This window comes from Amblyomma mixtum, chromosome 5 (genome assembly GCF_055824585.1).
Source record: "Amblyomma mixtum isolate Tamu chromosome 5, ASM5582458v1, whole genome shotgun sequence".
Lineage (NCBI taxonomy): Eukaryota > Metazoa > Arthropoda > Arachnida > Ixodida > Ixodidae > Amblyomma > Amblyomma mixtum.
Window position 1 is genome coordinate 51,813,300 of NC_143016.1, and position 20,473 is coordinate 51,833,772.

Sequence of the window (20,473 nt, forward strand, 5' to 3'; positions counted from 1 at the left end):
AGCAACTGAGTGAAGCGTTTTGCGGTACGCTACCGGAGAGAGAGGAATTGTCTAATAATACGAGACGGTCCACTCTTAAAATTTTCTGAGAGGACGAGCAGCGCTTGGATTTATGTGTCTGACCCACCTACGATAAGCTTCGCTGAGCAGAATTTCGCCAAAAGGGTAACGAAAGTGCGTTCTTTGCAGCCTAAAAATGCAAGCGTTCATAGTTACGATGGTAAACCTTATGTTTACAAAGGATTCAATCGGCGATAGGTTACATAAGAGAGAGAGAGAGAGAGATTTTAATGAATACTGGAGAGGTATACGTGGTTCTTAACATGGTGTACTACTCCACATGAGGCTGAAGGAAGAGGGTGAAAAATCGAGAGAAAAAGGAACAAAACAAAAGGTAAAAAGTCAAATCAAGCATAAACAGCACTCGCGCACTCACAAACACACAGGATCATCAAAGGGTGTCTATCAAACCCGTGTCCCTTAAATAAACAAGTAAGGGTTTTGTCCGACGCACAGCCCAACCTGCCTCGCTTCTAGGTCCAAGGACATGCTCCAGGCACAGGGTGCCCTTCTGTGGAAGTCCTAAAGTACTTAGCAATGCCTTGCGGTGAGTACTCAAAATCTGACAGCAGCATAGCACAAGTTCAAGATCTTCGCGAACAGCGCATGTCTAGCACAGAGGGCTGCTTGATGCACCAATTTTATGAACACCGTATTTTGTGCAAGAAACGTCTAAACATATTCGGTGCAGGCAATTACGGCCGACGCGGTGGCTCAGTGGTTATGGCGCTCGGCTGCTGACCCGAAAGACGCGGGTTCGATCCCGGCCGGGACGGTCGAATTTCGATGGAGGCGAAATTCTAGAGGCCCGTGTACTGTGCGATGTCAGGGCACAGTAAAGAACCCCAGGTGGCCGAAATTTCCGGACCGCTTCACTACGGTGTCCCTAATAGCCTGAGTCGCTTTGGGACGTTCAACCCCTATAAAACAAAGAAAAGCGATTACGGTTAAGCCGGTCTCAATTTCGTGGCATGCGAAAATCACAAGTTGTGTCGATACGAGGAAGGGGTCCGTGCTAACGCTGATGATCACACCACAGAGAATCTTGTGTCAGCCAAAAATCAGAAGCCAAAAATCGAGAGCCGTCACTACGAGAAAAAGGAACGGGTGGCAGCACGGAGGTATTGTCATGCGTCGTTTTTTCTGGTCGTTAGCGTGATCGTTGACTGCGGGGCCACTGCGAGCGGGCAACCACTTCAGCACAACATGGTGACGTAGTTCGCATGCCTTTGTACGTAGACTGTTGAAGTCCCCGGTGAGCTGCTCCTGAATGCACGATAACTTTAACGAGTGTAGTGCAGCGTGACAGTCACTGAAGATTGCCCACGCAATTAAGGGCCGTTGCAGAATATAAGTAAAAAGAACAGGCAGCAAGTGTCGCATCGAGGATGACACCACCAGCCTGGCTAAAAAGTAGCAGTAATAAAACAAAGGAACAGGACGCAAAAAAAACAAACAAACAAAAGGGGGCTTTAAAAACTCTACAAAGGGTAGCAGCACTTACATTTACAATGAATGTCAAGGAATAAAGGCAACGAATGTGAATAGAGTGCTCCAGGCAACCCAATCTTCTGCTCGTGGCTCGCCAATACTGCAAATAGCCATTGGGCTTTTGCTTCTCCAAAATATCCAAACGTTCTCTTCTCGACGACTTTTGCACGTGATCGAAAAGAAAATGTTTTTCAGAGAGCAGTACAAAGGTAGCGAGCAGAAGACGGGGAGGCGATTATACCCCAAATGCCAAACACTGTTTGATCAGTGTGGTTTTCCAGCCACCAGTGCCCCACCGCCACATGCTGCCCATAAGTTCGATTCGGATAAGTAATTTTTCGACCGTGAGACTATGAACGCGGAACTTTGGTCAGTAGTCTTACTTTTCGGTGCAAGCAAGACGCAAATTTGGGCGGACGCAGTTGACAAACCGGGTCAGAATGGCAACGGTGGTCATGGTGAGTGGCGGTAACAGCCCTGACATACGGCTAGGACGTACCCAGAACCATCAGGCATATAGTAGATATCGACTTGTCAGTTTATCTTTTCTCACGACGCCAAGCACGTGAATAGGTTCAATGGCCAAACGAATGATTGACTGACTGTCTGACTAATTGTAGCTACTAACATTTTCACAAAGCAAACCCGATGGCTTTCCTGCTAATGCGCTCAACCTGGCGCCGAGCTTACATCTCTGTTTAAAGGTAGAGAGGACATAGGCAGTATATGTACTGGACGGGATAAATGCTACACCAGTTGGGCGAGCCTTGACACAAGGTGGTCAAGGCAATTTCCACGTCTTAGGGTCGACGGAACTGATGATTGCACCAGTTCCTCTTCCCAGGTTGACCCTGTGGAAGATTTCTTATCCCACATGTTCCTTATGGCTTTGTGCAGCAGGGAGCAACTGTAGTTTTCGGCACCGGTATTGTGCAGCTTTCACGCCCAAAGCCCTTCACTCAGATTCCTACCAGAACGATAGTCCTAGAACAGGGAGCAGTAGGAAGTCCTTCATAGTTGCAGGCCGTCCGCACGTCGACTTCAGACTTCTTTCTGACTTCGTGAAAGCCTAATTACTTATGACGTCGCCACCAAATGCTGAGCAAGCGAGAATTCGAAACGTTTTAGCAATTGGTTTGGTTTATTGGTTTATTGGTGTTTAACGTCCCTAAGCAACTCAGGCTATGAGGGACGCCGTAGTGAAGTGCTCCGGAAATTTCGACCACCTGGGTTCTTTAACGTGCACTGACATCGCGCAGCACACGGGCCTCTATAATTTCGCCCTCATCGAAATTCAGCCGCCGCGGCCGGGATCGAACCCGTGTCTTTCGGGTCAGCAGCCGAGCACCGTAACTACTGAACCACCGCGACGGGTTTTAGCAATTGGTGAAAACGAGCAATTACTCAGAAAGACACCAAAACCCTTTTTTTTTTTTGTCGAATGGTCAGAGCATAAAAACGTGGCATACTTTATTTTAAGATTAGTGCCCTAGAAAGCGCGTTTCAGCCGTTTTAAGTGGCTATATATCTGCTGTTTATATCCTGACATTATAGACTCCAGCTTCCCCCTGCGTTCAACAACGCATTGAAACCCGATTAGAATAAAAGAAGCACGAAAAGAATATCTTCTTTCAATTGAATAATCTCTAGAAAATGTTCTCTGAAGACAACGAGTTTGAAATTACGAAAAGAGGGCCAGAAAATCAGTTTTAAAAAACAAATAAGGAAAAAGCAGACAGGAAAGGGAGCAGCTCGCAATTTTGCGCTTCGCTTAAGAAAATCTTCCCACAAGCTCAGGCAGAAAGACATTGGTTCTAGTTGTCGTATACTGTATAAAACCGCCATGACTGTGGGAAAAAATGGAAAAGTCCGCCTCATGATCTAAGCTATCTAGCATCGTAGCACCATGTGTTCCATTAACTTTATCATATCTAAGGGTAGCGATATCAAGCGGTTAAGCTTTTCACGTTATATCTCGAGGCGTTCATCGAAAAACGGGGCAAAGTTCGACGACTTTAAGCTTGATAGTATATCTTCGTTGCCTGATATTTTATTGCACCCAGAGACGTTGACGAAAGGCAGCATTTGCGTTTCAGTGTGAATGATGCCTACAGCTATGCCCACCTGGAGCAGCAACGCGAATTTTTCAGAGACAAACGCAGCTCATACAATGCTTAGGGGTTTCATCGATAACACTGAATTCACAGCACTGGAATATCCCGAGGAGTTTGTTGCTTGTAGACTGAAGAACACCAAAACTTCACGCGAAAACCTCAGGTGGTTTCGAAGTATTTGTCCAAACGCTAGCAGTTCGATTAAGACTGACTGTTCAGAATAACGGCAGATTCATAGAATGAAGTACACACTCTCACATACACTGGCCATTATTAGAATACCGCGAAACGCCGCCCAGCTCTTAAGAAGTTTCTTTGTCCGCGGGTCATGGGATAGGGTAGTATATACCAATCCAAGGTGTCTTATAAGTTCTTCGACTTCGGCATTATGTCTTTGAGTGCTTTCCACCAATTTCACCTCACCCGATACAAAATTGTTTGCTTATACATCCCTCGTGCGACCAATCTTAGAATACAGCATAACATGCTTGTTCCCACACACAAATAATTTAATTACCAAATTAGAAAACATACAACGCAAGGCAATTAGATTCGTCTATAACAAGTATCGCCGCCACGAGTCCCCACCCGAACTTCTTACCCAGGCTGGTCTCAGCACTACTAGTAGACACGCCAGGCATACAGGCCTCAAATATATTTATCTTCTCATATCTGTAGCCTTTAAAATCAACCGTGAGAGTTACATATCCCGCTCAGCTCACCGTAGCACTAGAACACAACACTCCAAGCATTTAATCGAATACCGGGCACACAGCAACACTTCTAAGTATTCATTTTTTCCCCAAGCAGTCCGTGAATGGAATGTCTCACCTGATGACGTGGTCAAGTGCCCGTCCCTTGAAAGTTTTCTTTCCCAGCTATCAGCTGTACCCTGACTGCAGAATGTTCTCGATATGTTAGTTTTGCCTTCCTGCAAATTTTTTTTGTGGCTTATGATCTCTGACTGTAGTTTGGTTTCCTTTGTTCCACAATGCCAACCAGAACTGTATAACAATTAGTTAAGTCTACTTTGTCTTACTGTCGTTTCCTCGCTTGTATAATATGCCCCAATCCTGCAACAGTTTCGGCATGAGGCTAGCAGTATATACTAAATAAAACAATAAAATCTCACTTACTCACTGGAGGCTTCGTATTCTCTTTAATCCCCTCGTAGGCAGAAGTTCCCAGCGATAGACATCAACTACTTCCCTACTAAGACTTACGGGTGAAACCACATCTCTTGCGCTGCTATGGTTGCTTGTTCACCTTGGCAGAGAACGCAACATTTGCAATGGCGAGACAGCCACCGCTATAGCTGGGTGCCTGTGAGTGAGCATATTCACCCCGTTTTCTTGAAAGGGCTCTGAAGCACCTACTGAGGAAAGCCCATAAACTCGCTGAGTCACTACATTCTGTCGTCATTAACACCTGAGACAAACAATACACTCCTGCATGCAGCAAACCACAATCGTACGCGAAAGTTGGCGAGTCCTTGCTGGAGACTTTTTCATGCTCTCGTCCTCCTCCGTCACACGCTCCTGTGTAATTCTGTTCACAGATGCCCACTGCTTAGATTCTCTCAGGCGTCACGCAGCTACTAAGGCCGCAGCCAGTCATAAACGTCGCTCCGGCTTCTCAGGAAGCTACGCCCCCCACCGAGGAATTCCCGCGCGAAGAGCGCCTCCTTTAGAGTGCGCAAATAGTGCCGGGAGAAGAGGAAAAGGCGCGACGACGTTGAAATCGCAGCTTCGACGCGGTAGTTACTGAGAGTTTCTCGAAGTACGGCCTAGCATCATATCACGACATTGCTAATGATTTTAAACTAGACAGATGGATCTTCACCCCTCCAGACAAAACCTTAGATAAACAGCAGGAGACCACCCGGAGGCGGTTCAGACTGGATCCTTCACGACTCCTTACTTACTACCAAAATTCTATCCAGGCGATTATGAACCGGAATGTACACTATGTGGGCCACTTACGCTCACATATTGTGTAAATGTACAGATGAGCCGCCACCGGAATCTCTAATACAAGAACCTACTCTCGAGCAATGGGAGGCCGTGTTGGTCTGCTAATACCTGGACGTTCAATCCCGGGCCATTGAATGAACTACTCAAGTCTCTGTCAGCTGTGAACTGATAGCCACTTAGCATGAATCATCTGCATTTCACCTTTTCTGACAAAAAAAAATGTTTTGAATCCAATCTAAGAAAACGCATTCAAAAATTCATGTCGGAGCAAATTCGTGAAGTGGCGTCCTTTAACATCCCTGGAGTGTCGCACCTTTTTGGCAGGCCCTTTCAGAGTCCCTTTAAAGCGACTGCGTCGGACTTTACTGCGCTGCTGCATGGTGCTCATAACGTACGCCATGGCATGAGTATTCTTAGCACGATGGTCTCTTTCGTTGTTTTCGACCTATAGCTTCTGTATGATGCGTGGTCCTGATAGGAGCCACTAAGCTTGCTTCAAGTGGAACTACATTACACGTAAAACACATCTGTCTGGTGAAAATTTGTGGGCGCGAACAAACAAAAGACAGCGAAGAAACCACAGGACAAGCGCCTTTCTTCGCTGTCATTTGTTTGTTCGCGCCCACAAATTTTCATCATGAACAACCTACAACTAGCCCAGCTTTCCATTCTGTTGAACATCCGTCTGGAAATTATTCTCGAGTGTGCATCGGCATGTTGAGCTAAAATCTGAGTGTCAAGCCGCTTTGCGTCCTTAGAAAGGACACTCAAGAATGCGCTCGGATTGAGCCGTAGCTCCTGCTCTAACATGACGACTCTAGTGCGAACTTAAAGATGGCATACAAAAAGGATGCATATCTGTGTCCGACGAATTCCCCTCAGTGAGTGGGTCTTCGAGCTTCATCGTTATGATCTTAAGCAGCCTGACAGGCCCATGCTAGCCAAACCTCTCCAATAGGCATCACAATCTGTTTCTGATATTCATTTAGACCTCGTCAGCGCGTGTATTTGAGCACATTTTAGGCATTGTCGTGTGGTCAAGGCAGTGTTTAAAGTGGCGCTCGCTTACACAAGGCCTCGTAACGTGGTAACCACTAGACCACGGCCAGAAATTCGGACGAAATGGCCAGCGTAAATGCATTTTAGGCCCCGGAGGGGCCTCATTATGAACGTATCAACAAAGCACTGCACAAGCCCCATATCGATATGACGTAGCAAAAAATACGTTGACTCATTTCGAGTCTTCGCCTTCGGACAGCAAGCACTTTATCAGAAATCATTTTTTTTTTAAGCATGACTCCTTTGCAATACATGTAGTTGCGGTATTGGTACCAGTGCGTTTATTTCCGTTCAGTATTGTGGAGGCACAGCAAAAGGCTCCAGTTTACTGTCTGACGAGATATGGTCGCCTAAACACAGCAGCTGTGTGAGCACTAACTGGCGTGACATCGCAAGTCATGCCGATCGCGCCATGGCCATTTTGAGACATGTAAGCCAGGGAAGAAAGCAAAGACATGCCGAGCTTGACCTGCACAGCCTCCTCTTCCTTTCTGTCAACGAGAAATATGTTTTTTGATTATTTGCGCGGACCTCTAAAATTATACCGGTCATCGTGCTGAAAAACAAGTTTAAGAGCTTTTACTCCTTTAGGACGTTCATCCTTGTTCCTTCGGAAGGCATGAAGGCAGCCGACGCGGTAACCATTCTTTAACGGATTAGCATCGCCTTGCTTTGAGAGGACGTCTCCCTTTAGGATTTGACTTTGAGCGGTAAGCACTGGGAAGCTGGAATGCCCCAGAGCCGTCTGACCTTGATTTCCACAAGTCAGAGTCAACAGCCCCGCTTGACGACGCGTAGAGATGCCTCGGAGCAGCAGGAGGTCTCACTGCATCTCCTACAGCGTCCAGGTTCATGCCCTCTGCACTTGCTTTCACGGTAAGATAAGTTCCCCCCTAGGGGCAGATTTGAATGTCCGCGGTAAAGTTATGCATGTACTTGCAGCGCCACAGGAGAAAACAAATAAACAAAGTAAACGTCCCGCTGACACAATGTGAATTGGTCGAAATGAGGGGCTGCTACCTATTCAAAGCATAAAAACTGCAATCGTAGTTTTATGTTTACTTTTAGATTCCATTACCAGATACAACATCGCAAACAAGGGGGCTTGAAGTTTGTTGTCGATCTCACAAACTAGAATGGTGAATATGTCGGCAAAAAGGGCTGTACAGCACGTGTGAGAAGATCCATATCCAGCCATGTGCTCATCAGTTTTTCTGATAAGCACTTCTTCCCGAGCTCCTCGAAGGATGAAATCTAATAAAGTTCCATCTCTCTTGCACTGATTGGCGTTTTTTTACAAGAAAAAAGAAATTAAAGAGAAACAAAAACCTCTTTGTGTAATGGCCTCTGCTACCCTTGAACGGCGTGAAAATTTTCAAGCATTGTCGGTGCACGTTTTCGTGTCGTAATAGTCAAGTAGTAGAAAGTCCGAATGCTTCCTTTTCACATGACATACCGTCTCAAAGCCGGCGGCTCACTTTCTTTCGGTCCACCGCAAAGCTCAGAATTGATGACAGCAGGGGCAGGATGATCATACGCGGGCTCGCCTTCATAAATGGGTTCTTAAAAAATATGCGTAAAAGCCTCGATATCCATAGATCCATTGTTTGACTTAATGTTTCAGTTGCCTCCACGAGGTTTGCGATTTCCTCCAAACAAAACCGCAGTGCAGGATTAAGAAGTTTTTTGAGATGGTGGAATTCTCGAGGCTATTCATGTGCACAGTGTATGTGCAATGTTTTAAGACGTTTTTAAGGCAGCTTTTTAAGGCGTTAAGTACATAATTGTGTATATTGCTAATTCCAAGTCTTTTCAGGATGCGTGAAGCTGCTAGCAGTGATTTCATTGTTTCAGCCTGATTTGGCAGCAGTTATACTTAAAATTTGTCTATTTTATTTATTTATTACACAACGGTGCAGTTCTGAAAGACATTATTAGAAGCGGGAATGACATCATATGCCGGTAAGGACAAATAGGAAAAATACAGTGACACAGAAGTAACCAACAAAACTCATAAAGAAGAGGACAACTGCATGACACGTCACATATCAAATATGAATGCGCAGAATCTTCATCGGAGCGTTAATTAACGCCAGTAAGTAAGCTGCTCCAGTTTTATTATCAGTCAAAAGCGTTTTAATACATCTTTCTGACATTTAATTTCATGGATATCCCAGTGATGATTAAGCCGTCTGGATTGAAAATTTCAAAAAGTTTGAATCAAAAACTGGTCTCCGTTGACGTTAAGCCTTTGAAAATACATCCGATACGTCATTTCTAATCAGAAGTTATTTTTCTCTGCACTTAGCTAAGGAATGCCAACGCAGACGGTTGATAAGCAACGTGTCACTAGTTGAAAAGTTGCTATCGCCCGACAAAAATCTCACAGCGTTCAAGCATATCAGATAAACAAGGAAAATGGAGGCCCGTACTATAAAGGCATATTGAACAATAGGCCCTATGAAAGTGAAATACAACCATTAATTGACGTCACATGGCGATTCATTTAAATTTTGCTTTAGGAAATCTAGCATGTAGCAAGCATTGGATGCAATATATTAAGCCTGCCTCCTCCACGTAAGGTTAGATAAGAAGCGAACGCCATGATACTTATACTCATCGATTTTTTTTGCAAAGGAATGCTATTTATAGCATCGAATTGAAATCAGGGTACGTTTTCGATGAAAACAAAAAAAAATTCAATTTTGAGGTTTCCAAGCAAAATTGGCCGTTCACAACCCCTGCAGTGAACTGAATCTAAGTCACCTTGAAGCTTCAGTACATCATAAGAACTTTGGTTGGTTGGTTTGGTTTATGGGGTTTAACGTCCCAAAGCGACTAAGGCTGTGAGAGACGCCGTAGTGGAGGGCTCCGGAAATTTCGACCACCTGGGGTTCTTTAACGTGCACTCGACATCGCACTGTACACGGGCCTCTAGAATTTCTCCTCCAAAGAAATTCAACCCCCGCGGCCGGGATCGAACCCGCGTCTTTCGGGTCAGCAGCAGAGCACCGTAACCACTGAGCCACCGCGGCGGCACCTATAAGAGCTTGCGCACCTATAGTAAATTGCGCAATCGTCAGCATAGCGCCAAATTTCACATGTAACATGCAAAACCGTATTATCAGTACAAAATCAGCAAAAAGCGAGGTCTAAGAGTTTACTCTTCGGCACACCAGAGGCTACAGTGACGTAACCTGAATGGCAAATTAATCAAAACGCGCTGCCTACGGCGCTGATGATACTAATGAAGGCAGTAAAGCACGTGGGAATGTAGCCCAAGGCAAAATTACGTGTGTAATAGGAGTACAGGAGGTACAGGATCGAATTTGGGGTGCTTTTATGTCAACTAGCCATCAAGATCACTATTATTTCACAAAAGAATGAACTTGGCCCTGCGTCGTTATCACGCAGACAGGTTGCGTCGCCCCCAATATCACTATTTTCCGCGTTTCTAGGGTGATTTGTATCTTGGAAAAAATACAAGTAACATGAATCCCCTGATTGCTCCCGTAACGTTCGACAAATGCTGCTGTTTCGATATTACAGTCTTTGACCACTGTGTCATTTTGCACGGAGTTTCGTAAATTCCTGTAAAACAATTACCGTCGTTGTTTTCTGCCACGAACCAGAATATAATTGGTTTTTGTGGCCTGCATAAATTATTTATAAGATAAAATGAAACGTCTGAAGATCATCAGTGGGTTGCGTTCCAGGTGTTATGAAAAAAAAAAAAGACGCGGCAAAATTTTCAGCTCATTTGCTTTAATTCGGCAGATAAGCACGCCGACAGTTGGCTCTTCGAAACTGTCTCTGCGGCCTTTGGCTGCAAAAGACATGCATTCGTTTATCATGCCGACTAAAATTATGACTGAAACGTAGTTCATAACGCAATTTATTTTCGTTAATAAACACCAAAGATTACGTTAGCAAAGTTTCATTGCGTTCGTTAACCAACCTAGACAGCATAATGCCAATGCGTACCCCAAGTAGGTACCGTCTTTGTAACCGTCTTTGTAGGTACCGTCTAGGTAAGTAAACAGGCTGCATGGTTTGCTTCTAGCTTGCATAGTGGAGCCCGTGTGGCTTTCCTAAACATCAAAGGGTGTTGGAAGGTAAGAAAACCCTGAGTCCTTACCTTTACCTACCATTTCAGCTTCAGGGAAGCTGTAAGGGCTCCACTGGACGAGCTAGAAGTAAACCATGCAGCCTGGTTACTTTTGATAAAGACTGTACATAACGTGCAAAGTTGTAGCGGAGCAAAGAAGAGCATTCAAAGATGGGCGAACTAGTTAGAGTCTTCCTATACCAGTTTCTGTGATCTCAATTTTCTCCTTCACATCGACTACATGCAAAGGTCTCGGCAAAGAGTCTGTACTTCTATTTCCCCTTTCTTGTTTTTGTGCTCCTCTGCAAGTTTGATCGATTATGACTCTCTACTCATCGAACAATTTCCGGACGCCTACTACGGCTTCTAACTAAAACAACCCTCCCTAAAATGCTTTTTTGTTTTCTGATGATAAAGAAGAGGGACCATTCTAGTTTTTCAAGTATTTTTATCCAAGCATCTCAAAAACGAGTGACCCCTGCGAACGGTTTAAGTCAGGAGTAGTGCATACGATACATCAGTATAAGCAGTATGCATTCAACGCTTGCTTTCACCAGCGTCCTCGATATGCAGCTGCATGCGCCGGAGCAGGCTCGCGAAACGAGCAGCGCAGCAGGCGTGGGTGACCCGGTTGTGACGCCGCATAATGGGACGGGGCTTAAACGTGCACTTCCTATTTGCGCTTCGCCTCCTTGAGATCCTTATTGGTTCTTGGCGATGTTCGTGTACACAATGTCGAGTGTTCCCCGTGTTCCGTGTTCGACAGGAGCGCTCTAGAGAACAGTAAAGTGGCGTTCGGCAGATAGACCGTCGGCTTGGGCTCTGACGCACTGAATCGCACACACTTCGAAAAGGCAACAGGATTACAACGGCATGTTGGAGAGTACAGCACCTGGAGGAACAATGCTCGCAAAAGTATGCTAGAAAAGTGACAAGCGCTTTGCACTGACCACGTTAGATATGCAGTATAACCTTCGGTTCGTACCAGGAAGATCGCTGCCAAGTTCCAAGAAAAAAAAAATACTTTTCATTTGCGTGTTCAACAGTACTTGCAGCAACACTCCATATTCCGACAGTCATTTAGAGAGAAAAATGTGCTGTGCTTTTCTCTAGTGCATTTATTTTTGTTCTGCTGCAGGTGACAGCCATTTATAGTAAGCATCAAACAGTAATCACCGACCTCAGCCGCTAGCAGTGAATCCGCTAACCTTTGAAGTACCGCACTTCAACTTAGAGTAGTCGGCCGCTGACGGCTACAATTTCCTCGAGCACCAACAAGCAGCTGCTGGTGCATACGGGCATTAGAAGAAATTCTATTTGTCTGCGATCTAAGTTTTAAAGTGAGCTAAAGAGCAGCACTCCAAAGGTAAGTTGACTCCTACTGACTTAAGGCTGATAATGATGTTTGTGTTTGTTATAGATGATGTTCAATAGCGGGAGAAAAAAAATAATGGAAAAAGCTGCTCTTCGAAGGCAACTGAGTTGACTGGTACTGGCTTAAGGCGATGACTAATGTTAGCGTTTGTTACAAATGACGTTCACCAGAAGGAGGAAGAAAATTAATGGAAGGTTATTCTCAAAGAGACCTCTAGAAAGAGCTACCCTCAAAGGTGCCCCTAGTCTGCGACAGCCAAGAAAAAATATGCGTGCTGGTCGCTAAATATGCGTGCGGAAATGCAGACATTTATGGCAGCTTTGCTTTCGCAAGTCTGCAAACAGTGTCCTGTGGAAAGACATAGAAGGCCATAGTTGCTCCTTCTGGCCTATGATAGCCTACAATTCAAGACAGTGAGTTTAAAATTACAATTGTAAACCAAACGAATGGAAGGTACATTTGTGATTTCGAAGCCTAAAAAATTAAAAGAAAGACTGAGACAAAATTATCGAACAGAAAAATTATTATAAAGTGAAACCTTGTCCAGCTACATATTTCCAATCAATTTTTACTTTTATTCTCCGAAGCATATCATCAAGACAACCAAAGATAACGCGACAGTTTCTTTGTCTGTTGTTGCAAATAGATATGGATAGCTATTGTACACTGATAAAAAACCTTGTATAAATGATCATCGTAGAGTGCCAAATAAATTTATACAGTAAACAAAATAGCTGGTTCCTCGTTCCTAGTTGCTGAATCCATGAACAAGTTCCTCGATAGGAAAGGTATTCTTGTGAAGCAAACGACGCAAGCAGCACTTGCTTAACTGAACAACCGTATGGGCGCATTTCACCTTCCCATGTTTAGATACCAGTGCCAACTACACGAATCACTTTAGTTAAGGTAGGGATCTTATACAGGTTCCCACATTGACCGCCCTAATGTCGTGCAGGTGTCCACTCGTTGCACCATTTGCTGACAGCCTTGCTTCGCAAACCTCCACGTGCCGATTGACGTGGGTACCCAAATCTTCCCAATAAAGTCGGTGACCTAGATCGTGGCCTCCTATCAGGGGGTCATCACTAAAACTCCCCTCATCCAATGGTCCAATAGTTGCACAGTACGCAAAGCCGGTACGCGCACTCGTTCCTTCTAAACTAAAAGCATGCACACGTCAAAAACAAATCCCACGCACTATCCCTCGAGGACGGAGAACTTAGTCATTATCTCGCGGTTTGTCGACCCGTCGCTTCGGCCCGCGCATTTCCTGAGCAAGAATGCAAACGCAAAGCGTCGTTGCTGAGCGGCGCCGGATGTCCTCTTTCCAGCATAACAGCGCGGCCGGCGCCGTCGCTAAAGGGCTGGCCATTAGAATTCTGTACGAGCCGCATTCCGTATCGGGTTGCGCGCTGATTCTCCATGAGAAGAAACAGAAGGCGAAATAACATGCAGTCCAGCCGGCAAAGCCGCGAGAACTTCTTCTAAGGTAGAATGCATGATCGACGGGTGGGGTCGCACAGACGTTTTATCACTCGCTCAGCATCCAGCGCTCTAACGAGGAGCCGTGCGATGACATACGTGCACGCACGAATAGTGGTCGTCTTCAGTTTCTTGACCTCCAGTTCCTGAGTCAGAAGGGTCTTTTTCCTGGAGGAAAGATAAAAAGATGCAAGAAGAGGGGACACCTTCGCTCGGCTAAGCCTTCCGAAATCCACAGCGTGATGCAACAGCGAGGAACCGGCGACAGTGCTTTCGCAAAACCTGACAAACACGTTCCTGTGGAATGACAAACAGGCCCCGAGCCGCTTCTTCCAAGATATGATAGCCGGCCTTTTGCTTGATCTGCTCGCCTCACTCGGTTTTGCCTCTCGGCGTGGTCCTAGTAGCGGGCAGTGATGAGCTAGGCGCGAGGGATGGCAGTCTTGCAACCCTTTAGGTTCGCGCTCAGCTTCCATCTGCACTTCCTCCCTCTTGTTCTCTGACCTCTGAGCAAAAGGGGAAGTAAAGACGAGAGAGAGAGAAAAATTTACGGCTTGCATTTGCCTCTTCAAAACAGCTTTTATGGTCGTGCCAGAGCAATACCGGTTGGAATCTGCATATTCCGAGTCCCCAAGTGCACGGGTTTCACCGGGTCAAGCAATCGCGCGAGCGACTCCCATTTGAGAAAATACCATATTATGAGAGGCTACTTTGGGTATATAAGACGGTGTCGTGCCGTGTTCTTGCCGGCGAGCGGAGTGAGGCAGGAGAAGTACGACCTTGCATTCAGCTGTGCATAACGTTTGCAACTTTCGCGAACGCGCAATGTACTTTCCGCTAGCCGCTTCGCTGCCCGCAGTTAAAAGTAGACGAAGAAACCACGTTAGATTAAGTTCAACTATCCTGCGAGGAGCGGCATTATTCATTTCAAAACAGGTGCCATAGTGTAAGTGTTTATCTTCTCATAACTTTCTTTTATACTTCAGCATCGTTGACGCCGCCATGCACGAAAAAAATTCAGGATAAATTCACTAATTCTTGGTTAAGAGTATCTCAAACACGCTTGAACAAAATTCGTGAACAGAGAATAAGGAAAGGTAAGTACAATTCCGAAATTTTCGAGCAAATCGCAGCCGTCGCTGAGAGTTGGAGTGATGAGGTCGGTGTCAAAGGAGCTGCATTTCGTTGACACAAAAGGCATACCAAGAAATTCTGGAGAAGCGAATTTTTCAACGGGAAGCTGTTTATGAACGCAATTTTTCCATATATCGTATGATTCCACTATGACAATCTTTGGATCCGCAGATCTCGACTCGTCAGGCTTGCATTTTTTTGCTCTTAACGTACATGCCATCGTCAAAAACGTTTCTCATTGGTTTCCTATGGCAGTCTTTACTACTCGAGCGATGTGCACACTTTAAAAAAACAAGATTTTGCTACGCATCGGAATAATGGACCATTACCTTCAATGTTTCCATAACAGCACCTGATAGTCCACAGTTATCTCACAATTAAAATTGATGTCCAGGAATCCGGTCTTTAGGGCATATCTGGGGTCATTTTTTTATTGCGTATTATTGGGCGAAGAGTCCTGGAATTCGGGATTTTGTTATATTTTTTTTTGTTATCGCAGATGTTTTGTTCGTGTTGGGTAAATCTTTTCACTTCACCGGTCGTCCTCAATCGTGCTTCATGCAATTGGTTTATACTTGCTCCACACTTTCCCCAGTGCTCTCTACCATTCGCTTTTCACGCCATGTTTAGTGCTAACATCGCCTTCTACTTTTCAGCAAACTACCCGCAATGTAGGGTAGCCTACTGGGCATCGCCTGGTTAACCTCCCTGCCTTTCCGTCCATTCCCTCTCTCTCTCTCTATCCGCACCAGTAAGCTTTAAAGGGCCGACGCCAATTCTAGCAGCAGAATTTATGATCGCAATTTCCGGTATCCAGTCGGTGGGCTATATATGTTTAGAAGTTGAAATTTAGTGCTATCTATACGTGTGAACAATGAGGCTTTCTTTTTAATAACGCCGAATGCAGCAGCAAATCCCCAACGCTTATTCCATTAGGAATTTTTCTTACACTTACGCTTAGCGTGCATATACGTTTCTATATGTGGATTGCACACCTGGCTCCAGCAAGGTACGTACCGGACGCATACGATATACTAAAATTTTTCTGCCAAAATTGAGCTCTGTGAACCATACACGGAATGGGAACTGCATACGGGAATTGCGGTATCTTACGTGTTGGCGACTCCACGCGTAACAAAGAAAGGAGTGCTTTACGCTTCAATTGGCAAGCTAGCTTAGCCCCCAGCAGACCGAAGAATTGTGAAGCGAAGCGCTGTACATGTCATGAGCACTGCAGATTGAGAGTTTTTCTGACTGTCGCTTGCCCTGCTAAGATAGTGCTAGGGATCAATGTGGTTGTGGCTTTCAGCTCCTCTATCTGTCCCGACGACGTGTGTCTCCCGATTCATTTAGATAATGAAAACGCATTGTAGCTAAACTCTTTGGAAAAGCGGCTCCCCTCTGACTTCGCCCCGGTAACTTCGTCTCCATCCTGAATGGTCTCTTACAGTTAAAAGCTATTACTGCGCCATCACACTTAAGTTACGATTTCAACCTCTTGGAAACAAATGGCTTCTTTGCGTTCACGCAGGGACATGAAGAGGAGCGTCAGTAGTTCACTTATCTAAAGGTTCGTCAAATACTACAGCCACATTGTCAACATCATCGGTGTTTTTGACGACATGAAACACCATACAGAGTTTATATTCCGTCCGACTCGATGTATCTTTGGACATTATACAAACGCGAAACAGCGCTAGAGCACGGCCTTCCAGTGGGATAGGGTGCGGATGGGATGAGGAGTACACTGCCACGTTGTTAGAGCAGGTAAGAAGAAAAATTACACAGACTGTTAACATTCGCTTTAGTGCGAAAACACAGGCTCTTTTTTTGGCAAAAGACTATTTTACTGATTTTAAATGGAATAACGACTGCAATGAGGCACACAAATGACGACTGAGTAAATTTTCCGTCGTTTTTTAGCGAACATGCAAAATCCAATTTTGCTCGGATCAGAACCTCCTGGTTAGCGCTACTTGGAAGACTACGATAAGCAGGCAGTGCCGCGGGACGGAGAGCTCGCGCTAGGCCAGCTGCGGACACGCAAGAGACGATTTTGCTGAGGCATAACCACCGGGTAAGTGCTGGGTAGAAGACAACTATGAGAGGCCAATGCCGTAGAACGTAGCATGCGTGCTGGGCACACACGCAAGAGACGATTTTGCTAGGCTCTGAATGTCGGATTTACGGCTTTCGCACTAAAAAACGTGGCTGTAACAGTTCATGAAGACGACAACGTAGGAGCTGGCTGACACGAATGCGCGGTTTAGGCGAATTCGTGACGATAATGGATGAAGAACCAGACAAAACCTCGTGAAAGCGCAGATGGCAGGAGTGAAGCGGGCAATATGGTGAATAATCGCCATTCCGACTACGAGGAGTGTGTTCAATGTGTGTTTCAGCAAAGTAAAAATTGTGCTGCCACTTTTCTAAATGCAGCAGCACCACGCAGAAACAACACCGGTGCGTACCGACACGACACTGACGTCGCGTTCTCCGGACACGTCTGCAGACTCCGTATGACGTCGGTCCTTCCCATATCACTAACGACGACGCCAGCACTATGACTGGCCGTCGTTTCAGTGTAGCCACGCGGAAAGACACAGTAAGCGAACTGTCGGCGACTGGCCTTTGGTAGGTATCGCAAACTGTACCGTGATATGACTCTTCGGCCTCAGTAATTAGGCTTTTGTTTGCCATATTCAAGCGGGAAATGTAACAAGCGTCTACATTTTGAACATTCGCACTTCGGCACTCAGCAGCCGTCAACACTGACCCCATCTGATCCCCTTTCATTTCGAGTAGACCTCATAAATGGCGGAGTTAGTCCAAGTTCAATTTTGATCTAAAATTGACGACGGCGTGCATAGCAAGCAATGCAAGCTATGAGCGGAAAGTGCAAAATACGCTTAACGCGGCAGCGTTAAGGCTCCTGCTCTACAGAAAATCCGGCGTTGTGGGCGGTGAACGAACAATCTCCGGAGAAGCAGCTGAGATGGCCCACATAGGTCACGTCGCCTTACGGCGTCATCACAACCTGCCCACCGGATTCTAAGCAACATGACCTCAGTGACAGGTGACAGTTAAATTAATGATTGATTGTTCAGGAACCGCAACCTGGGTCGTGAGAGCCCCACCGGTGGCAGCCCCTGCCGTCGCAGGGCAGTGGCGCACCGCTCAACCGCTGTACCACTGTGCCTGTAGTGGTACGGTGACTCTCGGCGATCTATGAGCGCAAAGTCGATAATGGTCAATTCCGCATATAATGGCAATAATTAACTCATTAACGTTATTGCGCCATACCGTTAAAGCGCAGCTGAAGTGTTCATTTCCCATTTTTTTCCCTGCCCTTCCAAATCCCAATAGGCACCTTATAGCCACCATCGTAGACTCGTAGACTCCTCTCGCGTCTGTCACTACAAAAGCCTGCGAAATAGTGCGTATCTCTTTCTTTCTGGCATTCTCCTGCAAGTAGGATATTGTCACCACCGAAAGGAAAATTTCAACTCGTCCTGTTGGTAGCAAATAAGATTTGTTTTCACGTTTCAGGCGTCGTCATCATCATCCTGACTGCGCCCACTGCAGGGCAAAGCCCTCTCCCATGTCTCTCCAATTGATCCTGTCCTTTGCCAGCTCCGGCCACAGTATCGCCGCAAAGTTCTTAATCTCATCCGCCCACCTAACTTTCTGCCGCCCCCTGCTACGCTTGCCTTCGCTTGCAATCCACTCCGTTACCGTTAACGACCAGCGGGTGTCTTGCCTTCGCTTTACGTGCCCTTCCCAAGCCCATTTCTTTCTTTTCATTACGACTAGGATGTCATTAACCCGCTCTTGTTCCCTCATCTACTCTGCCCTCTTCCGGTATTTTAATGTTACACCTATCGTTTTTCTGTCCGTAGCTCGTTGCGTTTTCCCTAACTTAAGCTGAATCCTTTTCGTCAGCCTCCACATTTCTGTCCCGTAAGTGAGTACCGGTAAGATGCAGCTGTTGTATACTTTTCTCTTGAGGGTTATTGGTAAACTGCCTTTCATGACCTGAGAGAATCTGCCATATGCGCTCAACCACATTCTTATTCTTCTTGTTATTCCCTCTAATGATCCAGATCAGCGGTCACTACCTGCCCTAAGTAGTTGCATTCCCTTATGACTTCCAGCACCTCGCTACCATGTTTTCGGTACTCTCCTGCAATAGCCTCTTTATCGCTTGTGCTCGAGAAACATCTTTCTATCAGCGAAACTGCTGTTCAAAAAATTCAGAGAGCACTTTGTTCACCTAAAGTGCGGTGAGGTGAACGCCTTTAGCGCGATGTTCCTGCTTGTGTCACTGATGTGTGTTTAAAATGTTAATTAAGTACACAACTGTTTGTGAATCCTAAATGCTGGAGACATTGGAAGGCGTTTGTGAGGCATCCGTCTGATTCGACGCGTTTCTGAGAAGTCCGCCGCGGTGGTTCAGTGGTTATGGCGTTCGGCTGCTGACCCGAAAGACGCAGGTTCGATCCCGGCCGCGGCGGTCGAATTTCTTTGGAGGCGAAATTCTAGAGGTCCGTGTACTGTGCGATGTCAGTTCACGTTAAAGAACCCCTGGTGGTCGAAATTTCCGGAGCCCTTCACTACGGCGTCCCTCATAGCCTGAGTCGCTTTGGGAGGTTAAACCCAAATAAACCAAACTAAACCAGCCTTTCTGCAAACACTCGCCAGCGTCCTAGGCAAAGCGAACTACATATGCGTTGGCAGGAAGTAGCGTAGCCGCACGCTCGGCTGCAGAACGGAAGGATGGTGGTTCGAATCCCATCGTGCACAAAGATTTTTTTTTCTGGTCTGACTAGAAAAAGCGTGACATTTCTGTTGACAACCCTCTGTCGACAACGATGAGGCATTAAAGGCTTTCGCCTTAACACAGGTCTACAGTTGAACGGTTTGAAGCTAAGGACTAGTTCTATCCACCATTGCATCACTAGCTGTACCTATAGGGAACTTTCATACCATATTACTGTGATCGGTTCATCCCACTGCCATTGTATATTCAATGTTTTCCGACGCTGCGCGAAATTGACCTCTTATAATATGGTCTCCTATCTCCATGTATTACGCTCATGGCTGAATTATTTAAAATATACGGTTAGAGGGGCAGTAGTTATCATGTACTAGACTTACTTTGGTTTGCATGAGAAGAACGGGACTGCTGTATCTGTCATTTCCGTCGAGCATAGCGCCCAAAAATTTCCATATAAGCCTCGAGCACGCGAGCCAAACTTTAATCGAATCAAAAGTTGTCACTTTGGCGACTGTCCAGTGATGTTGGTTTCGACGAGATGGGAGCAAGTATTTGAAACGAAAGCATGTTATAAGTTTCTGGTAAAATTATCGTAGCAGATCACTGAAGATAGCTATGAGACTTTCAAGAGTGGCGAGTAAGTGTACGGAAAAAATAGGTTTCCAATAGTTGGGGACGTGTCTTATCTGCATGTGTGAAAAAAAGAAAAATAACTAAATGGGCTGCAAAGCAACATGAAGCCTACTAAATATTGAGAAAGTAAAAAAAAGAACAAAATATTTACGAACGCAGCCAGAAACCTGAATCCTGCACTGAGATTAACACTCTTCCCGAAGTACTACCTCGGACCTCACAAGTACCAAAAACCTCACACAAAAAAAGCGCAACACATACACTGCT

General features: G+C 45.7%; 2 protein-coding genes across 4 annotated transcripts in view; one reads left to right on the forward strand and one right to left on the reverse strand.

Moving 5' to 3' along the window:
• The window catches only part of LOC149342140 (uncharacterized), a 72,666-nt gene that overhangs the window by 20,542 nt on the left and 31,651 nt on the right, over nucleotides 1–20,473 (reverse strand). The gene's annotated exons all lie outside the window — the stretch shown is intronic.
• The window catches only part of LOC149342141 (endochitinase-like), a 41,781-nt gene continuing 28,733 nt past the window's right edge, over nucleotides 7,426–20,473 (forward strand). Inside the window, exon 1 of one of the 2 annotated variants that reach the window (XM_089544390.1) lies at nucleotides 7,426–7,573. The gene's annotated coding sequence lies outside the window, so the exon portion shown is untranslated. Of the gene's footprint in view, nucleotides 7,574–17,319; nucleotides 17,431–20,473 lie in introns of those variants that run through there. The other variant, XM_089544391.1, reaches the window with a different exon arrangement.